Below are 18,101 nucleotides of genomic sequence, written 5' to 3' on the forward strand. Positions count from 1 at the left end.
AGGTCTATTCAGAAAATTCCGGAACATTCGTAATTTCGTGCCAATGGTGTGTTGGAGCGAAATGCGGTTGGCATCCCTGCACACGCCTGTGTTTAATGTGTAACTGTCGGAAGTTTCACTGTTGTATGTCTGTTTGTTATTGTTCAGTACTGTACTGAGTAGAACGCTGTGTCGCACAGTTTGCGAATTTCGAGATGGCAGAGTTAGAGGAGCAACGCATATGCATTAAATTTTGCGTGATACTCAGGAGAACCTTTATAGAGACACACCAAATGATGCAGAAAGCCTACGGTGATGAGTGCTTAAGCCGTACTCTGTGGTATAAGGACGCCCTTCGACGTCTACCGACGATGCTCAAGTCAGGAACGACAACGAAACTATGCGTCCATTTCGAAGACTGACTGTCCGAGAGAGTGCAGAAGAATGTAACATTTCAGTTGCGTCACGTCATGAAACCTAACATAGCACGTTGGAATGCATCTTGTTGCCATCAAGTTCGTCCCACGGCTCATGAGTTAAGCCAGAAAGATCTTCGTCTCGCAATATGTGAAGAGCTTTCGGATCGCCCAAATGTTGTGGTCTTCAGTCCAGAGACTGGTTTGATGCAGCTCTCCATGCTACTCTAGCCTGTGCAAGCTTCTTCATCTCCCAGTACCGACTGCAACCTACATCCTTCTGAATCTGCTTAGTGTATTCATCTCCTGGTCTCCCTCTACGATTTTTACCCTCCACGCTGCCCTCCAATACTAAATTGGTGATCCATTGATGCCTCAGAATATGCCCTACCAACCGATCCCTTCTTCCAGTCAAGTTGTGCCACAAATTTCTCTTCTCTCTGATTCTGTTCAATACCTCCTCATTAGTTATGTGATCTACCCATCTAATCTTCAGCATTCTTCTGTAGCATCACATTTCGAAAGCTTCTATTCCCTTCTTGTCCAAACTATTTATCGTCCACGTTTCACTTCCATACATGGCTACACTTCATACAAATACTTTCAGAAACGACTTCCTGACACATAAATCTATACTCGATGTTAACAAATTCCTCTTCTTCAGAAACGCTTTCCTTGCCATTGCCAGTCTACATTTTATATCCTCTCTACTTCGACCATCATCAGTTATTTTTCTCCCCAAATAGCAAAACTCATTTACTACTTTAAGTGTCTCATTTCCTAATCTAATACCGTCAGCATCACCCGATTTAATTCGACTACATTCCATTATCATCGTTTTGCTTTTGTTGATGTTCATCTTATATCCTCCTTTCAAGACACTGTCCATTCTGTTCAGCTGCTCTTCCAGGTGCTTTGCTGTCCCTGACAGAATTACAATGTCGTCGGCGAACCTCAAAGTTTCTATTTCTTCTCCATGGATTTTAATTCCTACTCCGAATTTTTCTTTTGTTTCCTTTACTGCTTGCTCAATATACAGATTGAATAACATCGGGGAGAGGCTACAACCCTGTCTTACCGCTTCCCAACCACTGCTTCCCTTGCATGCCCCTTGACTCTTATAACTGCCATCTGGTTTCTGTACAAATTGTAAATAGCCTTTCGCTCCCTGTATTTTACCCCTGCCACCTTCAGAATTTGAAAGAGAGTATTCCAGTCAACATTGTCAAAAGCTTACTCTAAGATGTTCCTTAAGAGAATCATAACTGGTGATGAGACCTGGGTTTACGGTTATGATATTGAGACCAAGGTTCAGTCTTCACAGTGGGTCGGAATAGGTTCTCCAAGACCAAACAAAGCTCGTTAGGGCAGGTCAAATGTCAAAGCCATGCTGATAGTTTCCTTTGACTTTTTGAAGGATTACTTCATCATGAATTCGTGCCACAGGGACAACTGTTAATCTCACAAGCTGCGACATGGTGCTACTGGGACATGTTGCGACGCCCGCGGGAAAATGAGAGAAGGAAACGGCCTGAAATGTGGCGAGACAATTCATGGTTCTTGCATGACGATAACGCATCCGCACATTCATTCCTGTTGGTGAGTGACTATTGCACAAAAAACGAAGCTGCTGTTGTGCCTCGTCCTCCGTACTCAACAAACCTGGCCCCTGCGCACTTTTTTTTATTTCCAGAGTTGAAAGCACCGATGAAAGGACAAGATTTGCAACAATAAACGAAATAAAAGAAAATTTTCAGACGGCGCTTCGCGCGGCCCAGCAAGAGGCGTACTAAGACTGCTTCCGGAAGTGGGAACGGTGTTGGGAGCGGTGTATCAATTGTGGAGGAGAGTATTTCGAAGGAGATCCTGCACAATAACTAAAAGGTAAACGTAGAAAAAATTTTGTGGACAAAGTTACCGAATTTTTTGAACAGACCTCGTATATATGGTTCTAAGGAGCATTTTATTCGGTAGTGTAAATAAATGTCGGTAAAGCATCTTCATCAAATGTTATCAAACAAAGTTAGAAGTTTCTTAATAGTGTGTACTCCGTTCTGTATGACCCCTTCGGTAAATGTCCTTATCTTAGTATCTTCATGTTACTTGCAAATTAGATCCACAATTTCCCGTTTATCTACTGGAACTGCAACATTTCTGACTTCACCTCGTTTTCTCACCACTTGTGGGGAATATACACGTCACAGTTATTTAAGTATCGAAGGGCATTTTCCTATACTAACTGATTTGACGCTTTACTTCTCGAGCTCCATCTAATGCATTTGTTGCCAGTGGCATAAGATTCACAATATCAGTCCCCAATATTGGTAATTTTGCGTCAGTTAACTAAGACCATTTAGTGGCTTCGTCCAATATTTCTGTCGAAGTTTTCAACGTACACCAAGTATCGTTCCAAATCTTTCTCTTAACTGTGTTATCCGTACTGGGGATAGTTTCTGTACCTCCTTAGTGATTGCTTTCTTGTTTCACTTCCAGCTATCACTTGTTGTAAGCTGCAGAGACTTCCTTGCATTTATCTCTTCTGAAATCTTCCCTGAAATTTCATTTGTCTCCTTTCGTAGATTCTTCACCAGGTCACAACTTACGACATATACCGTCTGATCAAAAGTGTCCCGACACACTTATGTGATATGTAACTGGCCGCTAGATATCACGAGAGGTGGCTCCAGCAGCATAAAAGGAGGCGGCGAGTATTGTGTTGTCAGCAGAGAAGAAATAACAGCAGATTGGTTTGGTCAGAAGCGTTCAGTGACTTAGAACGTGGATTAGTCATTAGATTTCACCGGAGTAACAAATCCATCAGAGGCATTTCAACCCTTCTGAAGCTGCCCAAGTCAACTGTTGGTGATGTGACTGAAGTGGAAACGCGGTGGAACAACGGCAGCTAAACCAGCACCAGGCGGACCGTCGAGCACGGAGGAGTGTGGTTGTAAAATATTGCATAAAATCAACGAAATAAATGAGTCGTGAGTTCCAAAGTGCTATCAGCAGTCCAGCCAGTACAATGAGTGAGTGTGCATAGGGAGATAAAAACAATGAGGTACAATGGTCGAGCAACTCTTCACAAGGCACATATTTTTGTTGTCAATTCTACGTGACGCTTGGGGGTGATGTAAAGAGTGGACAGTGCTTGACTGGAAACAAGTCATTTGGAGTGATGAGTCACGTTATACACTCTGGCAATCCGATGGAAGGTTCAAATGGCTCTGAGCACTATGGGACTTAACTTCTGAGATCACCAGTCCCATAGAACTTAGAACTACTTAAACCTAACTAACCTAAGGACATCACACACATCCATGTCCGAGGTAGGATTCGAACCTGCGACCGTAGCGGTCGTGCATTTCCAGATTGAAGCACCTAGAAACGCTCGGCCACCGCGGCCGGCTCCGATGGAAGGTTTTGGTTTGGCGAATACCTGGAGAACGTTAGTTGCCTTATTGTACATCTACGTCTACGTCATTACTCTGCCATTCACAATGAACTGCCTCGCAGAGGGTTCAATGAACCACCTTCAAGCTGTCTCTCTACCGTTCCACTCTCGAACAGCGCGCGGGAAAAACGAACACTTAAATTTTTCTGTGCGAGCCCTGATTTCTCTTATTTTATCGTGATGATGATTTCTCCCTATGTAGGTGGCTGTCAACAGAATGTTTTTCTAATCGGAGGAGAAAACTGGTGATTGAAATTTCGTGAGAAGATCACGTCGCAACGAAAAACGCCTTTGTTTTAATGATTGCTATTTAAATTCACGCATCATGTCTGTGATACTATCTCTCCTATTTCGCGATAATACAAAACGAGCTGCCCTTCTTTGAACTTTTTCGATGTCATCCGTCAGTCCCACCTGATGCGGATCCCACTCGGCACAGCAGTACTCCAGAATAGGGTGGACAAGCGGGGTGAAAGCTCTCTCTTTAGCAGACCTGTTACACCTTCTAAGTGTTCTGCCAATGAATCGCAGCCTTGGGTTTGCTCTACCCTCAACAATATGTGATCGTTCCAATTTAGGTTATCTGTAATTGTAGTACCTAAGTAATTACACTCCTGGAAATTGAAATAAGAACACCGTGAATTCATTGTCCCAGGAAGGGGAAACTTTATTGACACATTCCTGGGGTCAGATATATCACATGATCACACTGACAGAACCACAGGCACATAGACACAGGCAACAGAGCATGCACAATGTCGGCACTAGTACAGTGTATATCCACCTTTCGCAGCAATGCAGGCTGCTATTCTCCCATGGAGACGATCGTAGAGATGCTGGATGTACTCCTGTGGAACGGCTTGCCATGCCATTTCCACCTGGCGCCTCAGTTGGACCAGCGTTCGTGCTGGACGTGCAGACCGCGTGAGACGACGCTTCATTCAGTCCCAAACATGCTCAATGGGGGACAGATCCGGAGATCGTGCTGGCCAGGGTAGTTGACTTACACCTTCCAGAGCACGTTGGGTGGCACGGGATACATGCGGACGTGCATTGTCCTGTTGGAACAGCAAGTTCCCTTGCCGGTCTAGGAATGGTAGAACGATGGGTTCGATGACGGTTTGGATGTACCGTGCACTATTCAGTGTCCCCTCGACGATCACCAGTGGTGTACGGCCAGTGTAGGAGATCGCTCCCCACACCATGATGCCGGGGGGTGGCCCTGTGTGCCTCGGTCGTATGCAGTCCTGATTGTGGCGCTCACCTGCACGGCGCCAAACACGCATACGACCATCATTGGCACCAAGGCAGAAGCGACTCTCATCGCTGAAGACGACACGTCTCCATTCGTCCCTCCATTCACGCCTGTCGCGACACCACTGGAGGCGGGCTGCACGATGTTGGGGCGTGAGCGGAAGACGGCCTAACGGTGTGCGGGACCGTAGCCCAGCTTCATGGAGACGGTTGCGAATGGTCCTCGCCGATACCCCAGGAGCAACAGTGTCCCTAATTTGCTGGGAAGTGGCGGTGCGGTCCCCTACGGCACTGCGTAGGATCCTACGGTCTTGGCGTGCATCCGTGCGTCGCTGCGGTCCGGTCCCAGGTCGACGGGCACGTGCACCTTCCGCCGACCACTGGCGACAACATCGATGTACTGTGGAGACCTCACGCCCCACGTGTTGAGCAATTCGGCGGTACGTCCACCCGGCCTCCTGCATGCCCACTATACGCCCTCGCTCAAAGTCCGTCAACTGCACATACGGTTCACGTTCACGCTGTCGCGGCATGCTACCAGTGTTAAAGACTGCGATGGAGCTCCGTATGCCACGGAAAACTGGCTGACACTGACGGCGGCGGTGCACAAATGCTGCGCAGCTAGCGCCATTCGACGGCCAACACCGCGGTTCCTGGTGTGTCCGCTGTGCCGTGCGTGTGATCATTGCTTGTACAGCCCTCTCGCAGTGTCCGGAGCAAGTATGGTGGGTCTGACACACCGGTGTCAATGTGTTCTTTTTTCCATTTCCAGGAGTGTAGTTGCAATTACAGCTTTCAGGATTGTGTGACTTATCGCTTAATCGAAATTTAGCGGATTTCTTTTAGTATCATATGAATAACTTCACACTTTTCTCTATTCAGGGTCAATTGCCACTTTTCGTACCATACAGAGATCGTATCTAAATCATTTTGCAATTCGTTTTGGTCATCTACATCAACATCTACATACATACTCCGCAATCCACCATACGGTGCGTGGCGGAGGGTACCTCGTACCACAACTAGCATCTTCTCCCCCTGTTCCACTCCCAAACAGAACGAGGGAAAAATGACTGCCTATATGCCTCTGTACGAGCCCTAATCTCTCTTATCTTATCTTTGTGGTCTTTCCGCGAAATATAAGTTGGCGGCAGTAAAATTGTACTGCAGTCAGCCTCAAATGCTGGTTCTCTAAATTTCCTCAGTAGTGATTCATGAAAAGAATGCCTCCTTTCCTCTAGAGACTCCCACCTGAGTTCCTGAAGCATTTCCGTAACACTCGCGTGATGATCAAACCCACCAGTAACAAATGTAGCAGCCCACCTTTGAATTGCTTCTATGTCCTCCCTCAATCCGACCTGATAGGGATCCCAAACGCTCAAGCAGTACTTAAGAATAGGTTGTATTAGTGTTTTATAAGCGGTCTCCTTTACAGATGAACCACATCTTCCCAAAATTCTACCAATGAACCAAAGACGACTATCTGCCTTCCCCACAACTGCCATTACATGCTTATCCCACTTGATATCACTCTGCAATGTTATACCCAAATATTTAATCGCCATGACTGTGTCAAGCACTACACTACTAATGGAGTATTCTAACATTACAGGATTCTTTTTCCTATTCATCTGCATTAATTTACATTTATCTATATTTAGAGTTAGCTGCCATTCTTTACACCAATCACAAATCCTGTCCAAGTCATCTTGTATCCTCCTACAGTCACTCAACGACGACACCTTCCCGTACACCACAGCATCATCAGCAAACAGCCGCACATTGCTATCCACCCTATCCAAAAGATCATTTATGTAGATAGAAAACAATAGCGGACCTACCACACTCCCCTGGGGCACTCCAGATGATACCCTCACCTCCGATGAACACTCACCATCGAGGACAACGTACTGGATTCTATTACTTAAGAAGTCTTCGAGCCACTCACATATTTGGGAACCAGTCCCATATGCTCGTACCTTAGTTAGGAGTCTGCAGTGGGGCACCGAGTCAAACGCTTTCCGGAAGTCAAGGTGAAAGGGTACAGTACCGCCCGACATTGAAAATAGGTACGAAATACTTCGATATTTTTGTCAGAACAACACTTTTTTTTTGTAAAGTAACTCAATTTCAATTAATACAGCGAAGCCGGATACCAGTGTGGGAAAGAATGACAATTTATTTATTTAATTGATCACATGTGCACTCCCTCAAAATAAATCCCTACATCCAGTTTGGTGAGATCTGTGAAATGAAAGAATGTATGGTCGTCTGCTAACCACAGATAGTGAATGGGAATATATGATCATCTTTGAGTCGATCCTTTCGCCACCTTTGGTGGGACCAAAGAGATGGAAGTTACCAGAGCTTTGAGCGTCTGAAATGTGGCTGACCAATAAGGTAGCAAGGTGCTTCTCCCACTTCGACAGAGGTGCGAGAGAACCGGAATACGGCCATGTTTCGGCACTCTGCCGCTGGACCTTCTGCTGTAAAGACCTGTTTTTGATGTGCTCCGTAATGAAAGAGTGGAGGCATGGTATGGATGTGGAATATTTAAGAGTAGTTAGAATTAATAATTTCTCTTTCTCAGGAACTTTTGTGGGGAGAATTAAATGTGAGGCAGGTAATTTTAAGGGGATTGTAGTAAACCAACGGTCACAATGAGCCCACGTGTAGTTGTAAGTTGAGATACTTCCGTGTGCATAAGTTAAGTTGAATTAATAGCGTGTGTACAATAAGCTGAAATATTTAAGAAATAGCGTGTGTATCATAAGTTGAAATATTTAAGAAATATCATTCCGTGTGACGCTAAATTTAAACTCTGAGAGAGAATCAAGGTGAGTCGGCCGTCTTTCCAGCAACGCCACTTGGCTTGCATTGCACAGGAAGACGTGCGTTTATCTCCAGAGTTCACAGTAGGAAAGTAGAATTACAAAGTGGGGCAGTGTCGTGTAAAACTGGGATAAATATTGATTGATGTGGGAAAGCGGAAAGTGATGATGTTGTAACAGTTCTTTGTGTAGTATTTCATATTGTTGTGTTGTGTATGTCATGTAATTTGGGTACGTGTGTTTTGTATGGGAGTAGCAAGGTAGTTTCGAAAGATTTGTGGGTTATGCTTGTTCCTTCTGTATCGCTCGATCTGGAGGAAAGTGTCGTGAGGATGATTGTGAGAGTCGAAGTGTGAGGTATAATAAAAGATCCACCATCCTATCCAGGAAGTGCACTGTTGCGGTAAATAGATTACGAGACCATAGTATAGAGGTTCACTAATGTAAAGCAATGCCCATTGGGCGGAAATTCTCATATGATATTGTCGTAGGTTGTAGAATTTGTGTGTTTAGGAATAAATCAGCTAGTGAAAAGAAAGAGATTGGTGGCCTTTTTCATTGAATTGTATGTTGCCATAATGTCCCGAATTTATATGAAAGCCGTTAAATCAAAGACAAAAAGTAAATGTGGTATTGCCAATGCGTAGTGTGCAGTCAGAGTTCTATAAATCACTGATAGTCAGATGCGTGTTTCCGTTGCGTGTTATTCATACAGGAGGATAATTTGTAACTAAGTAGTAAGATACGAGAATTCATGTTACTCGATAAACTAAGGAAGAATCCACTCGCTTGGCAAGCCACTCATCTTGCAGGCCTGACTGCTTGATGCCACAGTATGAGTAAGGCAAGTGGGTGCCTCTCAAAGGCATATGGCATCCGTCAGATACCCTTCATCCATGGTTCGCAGGATCTCATGTGAAAAAAGGGCGAGTTGCGTTTCGCAGGAGCGATTCTTTCTAAATCCGTGCTGATGCATGGACAGCAAATTCTCTGTCTCGAGGAAATTCATTATATTCGAACTGAGAATATGTTCGAGAATCCTGCAACAAACCGATGTTAAGGATATTGGTCTGTAATTTTAAGGATCCGTCCTTCTACCCTTCTTATAAATAGGCGTCATCTGCGCTTTTTTCCAGTCGCTCGGGACTTTACGTTGGGCAAGAGATTCGCGATAAATGCAAGCTAAGTAAGGAGCCAATGCAGTAGAGTACTCTCCGTAAAACCGAATTGGAATCCGATCAGGACCTGGCGATATATTTATTTTCAACCCATTCAGCTGCTTCACAACCCCAGGGATGTCTATCACTACGTCCTCCATACGGGAATCTGTATGAGACTCAAACGGCTGTATGTTTGTACGATCCTCCTGCGTGAAAGATTTCTCAAATGTTAAATTTAAAATTTCAGCTTTCGTTTTGCTGTCTTCCGTTGCCAGGCCAGACTGATCAGTGACTGGACGGAAGCCTTCGACCCGCTTACCGATTTTACGTAAGACCAGAATTTCCTTGGGTTTTCAGCAAGATCTTTTCTAAGGTATGACGGTGGTAGTGGTTGGATGCTCTTTTTACAGCAGCACGAATCTCTACTAACTTTTGCCTGTCCTCATTCTCCCGATCTTTCTTGCACCGCGAGTGCAACTGTCTTTGCTTCCTGAGCATTCTCCGAATTGCGCTGTTAAACCACGGTGGGTCTTTTCCGTCCGTAACCCACTCTTTCGGCACATACTTCTCCAATGCGTGATTTACAATGTGTTTAAAATTTGCCCATACTTCTTCCACGTCCATCGTACCGGAAGTAAATGAAGTCGATTCATTTACTAAGTGGGATGCTAAGAACTGCTTTCTGCTCTTTCTAGTAAGAATACGCTCCTAGCCTTCTTGACAAACTTTTTAAATTTCGTAACCATAGTCGTAATGACAACATCATGATCACTAATCCCTGTCTTTACAAGACGGTAAATGACAGCGTCTTCTGCAAACTATCTAAAAGGGCTACTCAGATTGTCTCCTATGTCGTTAATATAGATCAGGAACAGTAGAGGGCCTAGAACACTTCCTTGGGGAACCCCGGTTATTACTTTTGTTTTACTCGATGACTTTCGGTCTATTACTACGAACTGTGACCTTTCTGACAGGAAATCACGAATCCAGTCGCACAACTGAGGCGATATTCCATAGGCACGCAGTTTGGTTAGAAGACGCTTGTGAGGAATGGTGTCGGAAACCTTGTAGCCCAACAGTGAAGTGCGGAGCAGGTAGGGTTACGGCATGTGGCTGTTTTTCGTGGTTAGGGTGTAGTTCACTTATTGCGATTAATAAAACACTAAATGTGGAAGAATTTTAACTCATTTTTCAGCATTGTATACTGCGTACAGTAGAGGAAGAGTTCGGAGACAATGATTGATTGTATCAGCATGACGATGCACCTTGACATAAAGCGGCCTCTGTGAGGCAATGGTTTGTGAATAATAGCTGTCCTAATATGGATTGGCCTCCCCATAATCCGACTTTAACCCAGTGCAACAACTAGAATAGCTTTGGGGTGAGTTAGAATGTCGACTCCGCTCCAGACCGCAGCCTCCGACACCACTAACTTCTCTGGCTTTGGCTCTTGAGGAAAAATGGGCTGACTTGCCCCACAGACATTCAGACACATCATTGAAAGTGTCCCCAGCAGTTCAGTCCGTCATAAGGACGAAGGGTGCATACTACTCATATTAATACACTAACGACTGTCCGGATACTTTTGCTCAGATAGTGTAAACGTAAACTCTGTCCTCAGGCCCTGGCGGACCCAGCGGTACCGACGGCCGCCGTGTCATCCTCAGCCCACAGGCGTCACCGGATGCGGTTATGGAGGGGCACTGGGTCAGCACACCGCTCTCCCGGCCGTATGTCACTTTCCGAGACCGGAGCCGCTACTTCTCAATCAGGCAGCTCCTCAGTTTGCCTCACAAGGGCTGAATGCATCCCGAGTGCCAACAGCGCTCGGCAGATCGGATGGTCACCCATCCAATTGCTAGCCCAGCCCGACAGCGCTTAACTTCGGTGATCTGACGGGAACCGGTGTTACCACTGCGGCAATGCCGCTGGCTCAGATAGTGCAATCGCGAATAAAAACAGTGATACAGAAAGTGTAGAATTTGTTTCTTTTCTTCATGTCTATGATCACGAAGATTGTCGTCACACTACATATTTCGGTCAGTGGTGACTATCTTCAGACTATGTTTTAAACAGATCTGTAGGCGTTGACTACTGACGGAAGTCGATAATCTGATGACAGTTTTAGGCTAAGAGAAACTAATTTTGATCGATTGTCATTTGTCGGCATCGAACTCCACTTCATAATCGTTTTCCTCAGTCGGGAACTTATTCCGACTACAGTACTCATTGCAGTGTTTACGACAGAGCATCTCGGCCTTGGTGATACGTGGATTCTGTTTGTAGAGGAGATACTTTCCGCTTCCCCGCTTTTTCCACAAGCTGTCTCCCAGTAATTGTCAACAGACATCATGCGATTTTGGAGGAAGTGAACCTCCTGATAAGAGTTAATGCACTCACTGTTTTGATACCACTAATATTTTAAACCACACTGTTCTGTCTCACAATTCACTCTACTCTGTATGAGGAAATGTTACGAACGCACAAGGAAAACAGTGTGCATGCTACAGCGACTCGCAGCGAATTGAACGGAAAGTTAATGAGTTGGATTCGACTCCACCGAACATATCGTGAGGCAATAGCTTTTTTAACATGTTATTAATAACTTTTATTTTACAATATAATTATTTATGCGTTTGTTGGCCCTACTGAATATACTCGACACCCACCAGTAAATTATTCCTCGGAGCGTTAGGTACGAGTTTACTTGTGTGACTTTTTGCACAAGACGGCGTTCTGGTCCTTTTTACTTCCCTGCATCACGGGCTTTCCTGTAGCAGCTCGTGATGTTCTGTTTTAGTTAGAAAATCTATATTGGTATAGGTGTATCTGTCGCAGCAACGAATAACTGCACCAGCAGGACTGTCATCTGCCACTCTAGCCTACACACTGATCTTTAATTGAAACTTGTCCTCCCGTAAATTTGCGATGTCGTCTGGTCTAATGTTGTACATAGACACAACAGACTGGCAACTTAGGCAGAAAATAATTGGAGAAAATATTCCCGTCTAAGCTCTTTAACAGCGAAATACCCTGCTCACGAAACATGAAACGATCCAGGTGCTCCTTGTGGATTGGATCTCACGTTGCACAACGAGAGCCAGTTGTCTGGATCTTCTTTAATAGTCCACAGAATAGTTTCTTCTAGGCAAACTGAACGAGTTACTTTTTAATTTTTTTTATTTCTCTGGACGGCAACAGTGATCAGCAATTCCTCGTTGTTCTCCTAATGCATACATTTTCATTCTCTACCCTTACACTTAATCCCCGAAGTCACTAGCAGAAATGAGCAAACGATTCCATCTTTTTACTGACGCGATTTTCTGTTTTTCTAATTTCAGTAACTTCTTTTACGGCCCTATCACCAAACGCTTTGTCTATGTGAAGACTGATCTATTGTCGGATGTAATTTGTCCGTCTCCCGCAACATTTTTTGCCGTCAGTGATTTCTGGGGACAAAGTTACGTAAAACATCCATCGCGTTTCGTTCGTTACTGATCAACAGTGCACATTGCTTCCACGCCTAACAGTTCACGTAGGCGCACAAATTCAGTGTGGATATACACTGACGGAAGAGAAAAATCGCAACACCAAGATGGACGAAAGTTGGTAGGTGTGTTTATATTTTTGAAAGATGATGTCTTCATATTTCATGCAGGTCGCATAAGAGTTGCGCTAGTAGCACCATTACGAAGATGATAAACGGTTTGTTTTACATACATGCGGTAACGATCGTGAGTATTAGTTACCTCTGAGATTGGTCGTGGTGAGTTGATGTTAGTCAAGAATGACTTTAAAGAGACGAAGACGCCATTATCAGCACTTCACTGAGCTTGAACGAGGCCGTATAATCGGGCTTCGAGAAGCTGATTTTTCCTTCTGCGATATTGCAGGAAGACTTGTTAGAGATATAGCCACTGTATATGACTGCTACAGCGGTAGTCACGTGAATGTACGGTCCCAAGAACACCGGCTCTGGCCGCCCACGTGGCACTACCGTGAGGGAAGATCGTCGTCTTCGTTGTGTGGATCTGGCTCATCTTAGTGCATCTGCGGCAGCAATTTGTGCAATAGTTGGCACCACAGTGACACAACGAACTGTTACAAATCGGTTTCTTCAAGGATAGGTCCGAGCCAGAGCCCCGTAGCGTGTATTCCACTGATCCCAGACCATCGCCATTTGCGAGAACTCATTGAAGGGCAGGCAAGGGCGTACCCAGGATCTGAACTGGGGGGGGGGGGGGGCAGTTCATACTAGTCTCAGGAAACAAGGACTCGAGACAACATACAGCACTTCTTATTAAATAAAACAGTAAACCAGTGAAAAACTGCATTTAATAAACATTTTAAATACAAGAATGCACTTGTACAATCCGAGAAAACATATAGCATTTCTTATTAAATAAAACAGTAAACTAGTGAAAAACTGCGAATATCTTCTAGGGGGAGGGGGGGCGGGCAGCTGCCCCCCCCCTCTTCCCCTCGCTGGGTACACCCATGAGGGCAGGGTAGAGGCCTGTTGTGTTTTCTGATGAAAGCTGGTTCTGCCTCGGTGACAGTGATGCAGATATGTTGGTTAGGAGGTGGCCAATTGAGGCCTGTAACCAATCTGTCTGCATGCTAGACGCACTGGACCAACACCTTGTGAAATGGGTTGGGATGCAGTTATTCCATGCACCGTTACTGCACAATTGTTAATCGATCTGGTAATTTGACCTGGGAGTGTTTTCCAACTGGATAACGCTCGCGCACATACTTCTGTTGTAACGCAACATGTTCTACGTGTTACCTTGGCCTGGTCGATCACCAGGTCTGTCCCCAATCGAGTACATGCGAGATATCATCGCACGAAAACTCCAGCGTCATTCACAACCAGCATTAACCGTCCCTGAATTGACCGACCAAGTACAACTGGCACGGAACTTGAAAGGTGGCTATACTGAGTCACAGCGCCAGAGATTGCGCCAAAGAGTTTTATTCCGCCGCCTCCACTGGCAGTGCTGGTACAGAAGTTGTGGTGGTTAGTGCTTTGCTGAGAGGATGTTGATAGCTGTACTATTTGAGGCCATGTCGTGTGCAGTTGTTTTGATGGGCTAGACAGCAGATGTTGTTCGAATGGAGATGTTGTAATGATCAGAGTGTATTTTTAGTCAATATATATGAAGGTAAAAAAAAAAATTAAAAAAATGCTTAAAGGTGTGATCTTGCAAAGTTAAATTTGTTATCTACATAAATGTATTTGGTATTGCGAATTTTTCCCGTCAGTGTATAAGCTTTCACCTTCAGTATTAACTTAAAAACGAACTTGTATATCCATATTTCCGCAGACGCAAAAAATTCTGCTTAAAATTCGTGCGCCTGTGAAATCCGTTCGGCCTGGCAAGCAATGCGCATTGTAGATCAACCACGGAAGACGCACGACAGATGTTTTGAGATTAATAAGTTCACAGATATCAGCTAAAAAAAAAAAAACCGCTGTAGAAGACTGACATGGAATCACATTCGACAATACATCAGCCATCATACAGACATAGTGTTTCGAGGATAGAGTCTTAAAAGAATAGCAGAAAACTGCTTCAGTAAGACATTGGAACCGTTTATTCAATTCTGTCAACAAATTCAAGGAATTTAACGTGCTACTGGAAGCGTTAAAGGTCCCATCGACATTGAGGTTATTAGAAACGCAGTACGAATTGGGGAAGGATGTTGTTTCGTGGTCTCCAGTCTCAAGATTGGTTTGATACAGCTGTCCATGCTTGTCTATCATATGCTAGCCTCTTCATTTCTGCGCAAAACTACTGCATTCTACATTGATTTAAACCTTCTCATCGTACTCATAAGTTTTACCGTATTCTACCAAATTGGGTTTCCTGGATGCCTATGCACAATCAACAACTCACATCTTTTAGTCAAATTGTTCCATAAATTTATTTTATTCCCACTTCGGTTCCTCGGAAAGGTTAAGGCTGGAAATCACGCGTGACCGTTTCATAACAACAAGCTCGACAGTTGTCTTAAGCGATTTAGGGAAACCACCGAAGATCTAAATCAGGATCGCCATGTAGCCTATGAACCTCTATTCTGAAGTCCGACTCGGTAGCTGCACGGTCAGCGCGGCGGATTATTGAGTGAAGGGGTGCGTGTTCGATTCCCGGCCAGGTCGTAGATCTTCTCCGCTCGGGAACGTAGTGTCGTGTTGTCCTTATGTTCGTATCGTCGTATTTGATATCCTGCTATAGAGATGAGATGGCTGAATGGGCACGTCCCTAAAGTCAACAAATTAAAAAAAAAAAAAAAACCATCGATTCCCTCCAGTGCTTCTCTTGTGTGTGTGTGTGTGTGTGTGTGTGTGTGTTTGGGCGGGTGACGCTGGAGAGGAGTTACTTTTGGTTGTACTTGCAGCGTGTTTCTCATTCAAATCAGAATTAAAGAGAAAACTGGAAAACACGTTGAGATACAGATGTTGAACTATGAGTATGTTCGTCAATTCATCAATCATCGTACGTACAGACCTTTTTGCAACATGCCAACATGTTTTCCCTTAATGCGGTATGTCCAACAAATGGCTCATATTACTGCCGTCACAAGTCGCCCGCCCCATTATTATCCAAGATGCTTCAGTGTATGAAGGACTACCATGTCGTAATGCCTTAAGCCATTCCCACACGCTAAATAGACCCTTTTTCTCTACTATTTGCTTCAGTTAAGATTAATGTTTTAATTATTTAAATATTAAATGTATTGTTTTAAATTGGGGACCTAGAAACGACAGAGAGGCTTCGTCCCCGCCGTAGCCTACAGTGGTACACAACCCACAACAGGCTACAGCAGTCCACTCACCCCACCGCCGCCGCCCCACACCGAACCCAGGGTTACTGTGCGGTTATGCCCCCAGTGGACCCCCCGCCCCTCCCCCCCCCCCTCCCACCCCCTGGAACGTCTCGCACCAGACGAGTGTAACCCCAATGTTTGCGTAGTAGAGTAATTCTGATGTACACGTACGTGGAGAAAGTGTTTGCGCAGCAATCGCCGACATAGTGTAACTGAGGAGGAATAAGGGGAACCAGCCCGCATTCGCCGAGGCAGATGGAAAACCGCCTTAAAAACCGTCCACAGAGTGGCCGGCACACCGGATCTCGATACTAATTCGCCGGGCGGATTCGTGCTGGGGACAGGCACGCCTTCCCACACAGAAAGCACTTCGTTAGACCGCACGGCTAACCAGGCGACATTATTAAATGTACTCGAAATATTTTATACTACTGAGACGGAGAATAAACGAACTCACTGTATAACAGAGTTGCACAACGTGCCGATTGAAAGATTCGAACATGAGCATAGTGTTTTAGGTTATATATGTTAATAGAATAGCAAATATTGCTCTACTTGAGTCCCAAATGCATAAAGAAATTGCTTTTGAAATCATAACAGAATTTACACAAGTATTTCAATTTGCCGACTTCGTATTTTATAATAATTTTGTGTAAATGGAACACAAGAATCCAACAGCGACACATAGGTTCCTATGGTTTGTGACGAGAAGAGTTGACTTCAGGGTAATGTATTTTCACATTTTCTTTCACTTTTATGCTAATATTTTGCAAGAATCCATAGAAGCAGGCGGCTTTAATTTGTCTCGTAGGGCTGCAGAGCCAGACTGACCTGAGAACACAACACTGTCGATCATCTATATTCCGAAAACTACACAGATGTAGAAAACTTACGGACGAAAGTAACTCCCGCATGGTGTGCCACTGGCAAGTAACGTAGCTCGATGAAACTTGGACCACACCTGTAATGAACTGCTACAGAGTAGTACAGAGGCAGCTGAAAGAAATACGCAGTGAGACGAACATTGAAATTGCTGCGATTTACGATGGTCCCCTGGACATTACAAAAGGTAGGGCAGGGTGTGTGTTCACCGTAGACCGCAATGCTTGCTCTGCAACGTGTACCCATGCTGGCCAGAATGTTGGTAAGGAGTTACTGTGATGGGGTGCCCTATTCCTCCACTAGCGCGGTTGAAAACTGCTAAATAGTCGCTGGTGCTTGTGGACATGTTGCAATACATCACCCCAACGCTTCACACATGTGCTCGACGGGATTTAAGTCGGGTTAACCGGCGGACCAGTCCATTCGCCGAATATATTCTCGTTCCAAAAATTCCTCCTCCTGCGCTGTTTGATGAAGTCGTGCATTGTCATCCATAAAAATGACGCCAGGGCAGAATGCAGCCCTGAAGTAGCGCACGTGGGGAAGGAGTATAGTGTCACAGTAACGTTGATCGTTGTGTGTACCGTGTTCAAAGATATGCGATGGTGCCGAGAACGTAGGGAGTGCCGCAAAGAGGCCGGATAAGAGTAGATTCAGTGTACGTAGTGATTCTGACGTACCCTCACGTGGTGCACGCAGGAGCATTGCCGATCATGATCGTTTGTGATCCAGCTGTTTGGTGTGGGGAGGCATAGTGTTGCGTGGGCCTACTGATCTCCAGATCTTTGAAAACGGGGCAATCGCTGGTCAACGTTACTCTGGCACTCTTCTCCTTCAAATGGTTCAAATGGCTCTGAGCACTATGGGACTCAACTTCTGAGGTCATTAGTCCCCTAGAACTTAGAACTACTTAAACCTAACTAACATAAGGACATCACAAACATCCATGCCCGAGGCAGGATTCGAACCTGCGACCGTAGCGGTCTTGCGGTTCCAGACTGCAGCGCCTTTAACCGCACGGCCACTTCGGCCGGCTCTTCTCCTTCCGCGCGTGCGTCTTGTCAGGGGTGCATTCGGCCCTGACTTCATTTTATGGATGACCATACACGGCCGCATGGAAGAGCGCAGGTGTAGGCGCTCTTGGAACGAGAGGGTATTCGGTTAATGGACTGGACTGTCCATTCCCCCGACTTAAATCCCATCGCGCCTGTGGATGAATGGAACGCCGTATCACAAGAATTCCGTAGCAACCTTGTGGCCAGAATGGGAGCACGCTGCAGAGCATACGCTGCCGTCT

The 18,101-nt window shown here is 45.1% G+C and overlaps 1 protein-coding gene and 1 pseudogene across 1 annotated transcript in view; both read right to left on the reverse strand.

Moving 5' to 3' along the window:
* LOC126234674 (uncharacterized) overlaps nucleotides 1-18,101 on the reverse strand; it is a 103,814-nt gene that overhangs the window by 62,744 nt on the left and 22,969 nt on the right. The window lies entirely within an intron of this gene.
* LOC126238363 (5S ribosomal RNA) lies at nucleotides 10,907-11,024 on the reverse strand (annotated as a pseudogene).

Source organism: Schistocerca nitens, chromosome 2 (assembly GCF_023898315.1).
Source record: "Schistocerca nitens isolate TAMUIC-IGC-003100 chromosome 2, iqSchNite1.1, whole genome shotgun sequence".
In the NCBI taxonomy this organism is placed as follows: domain Eukaryota; kingdom Metazoa; phylum Arthropoda; class Insecta; order Orthoptera; family Acrididae; genus Schistocerca; species Schistocerca nitens.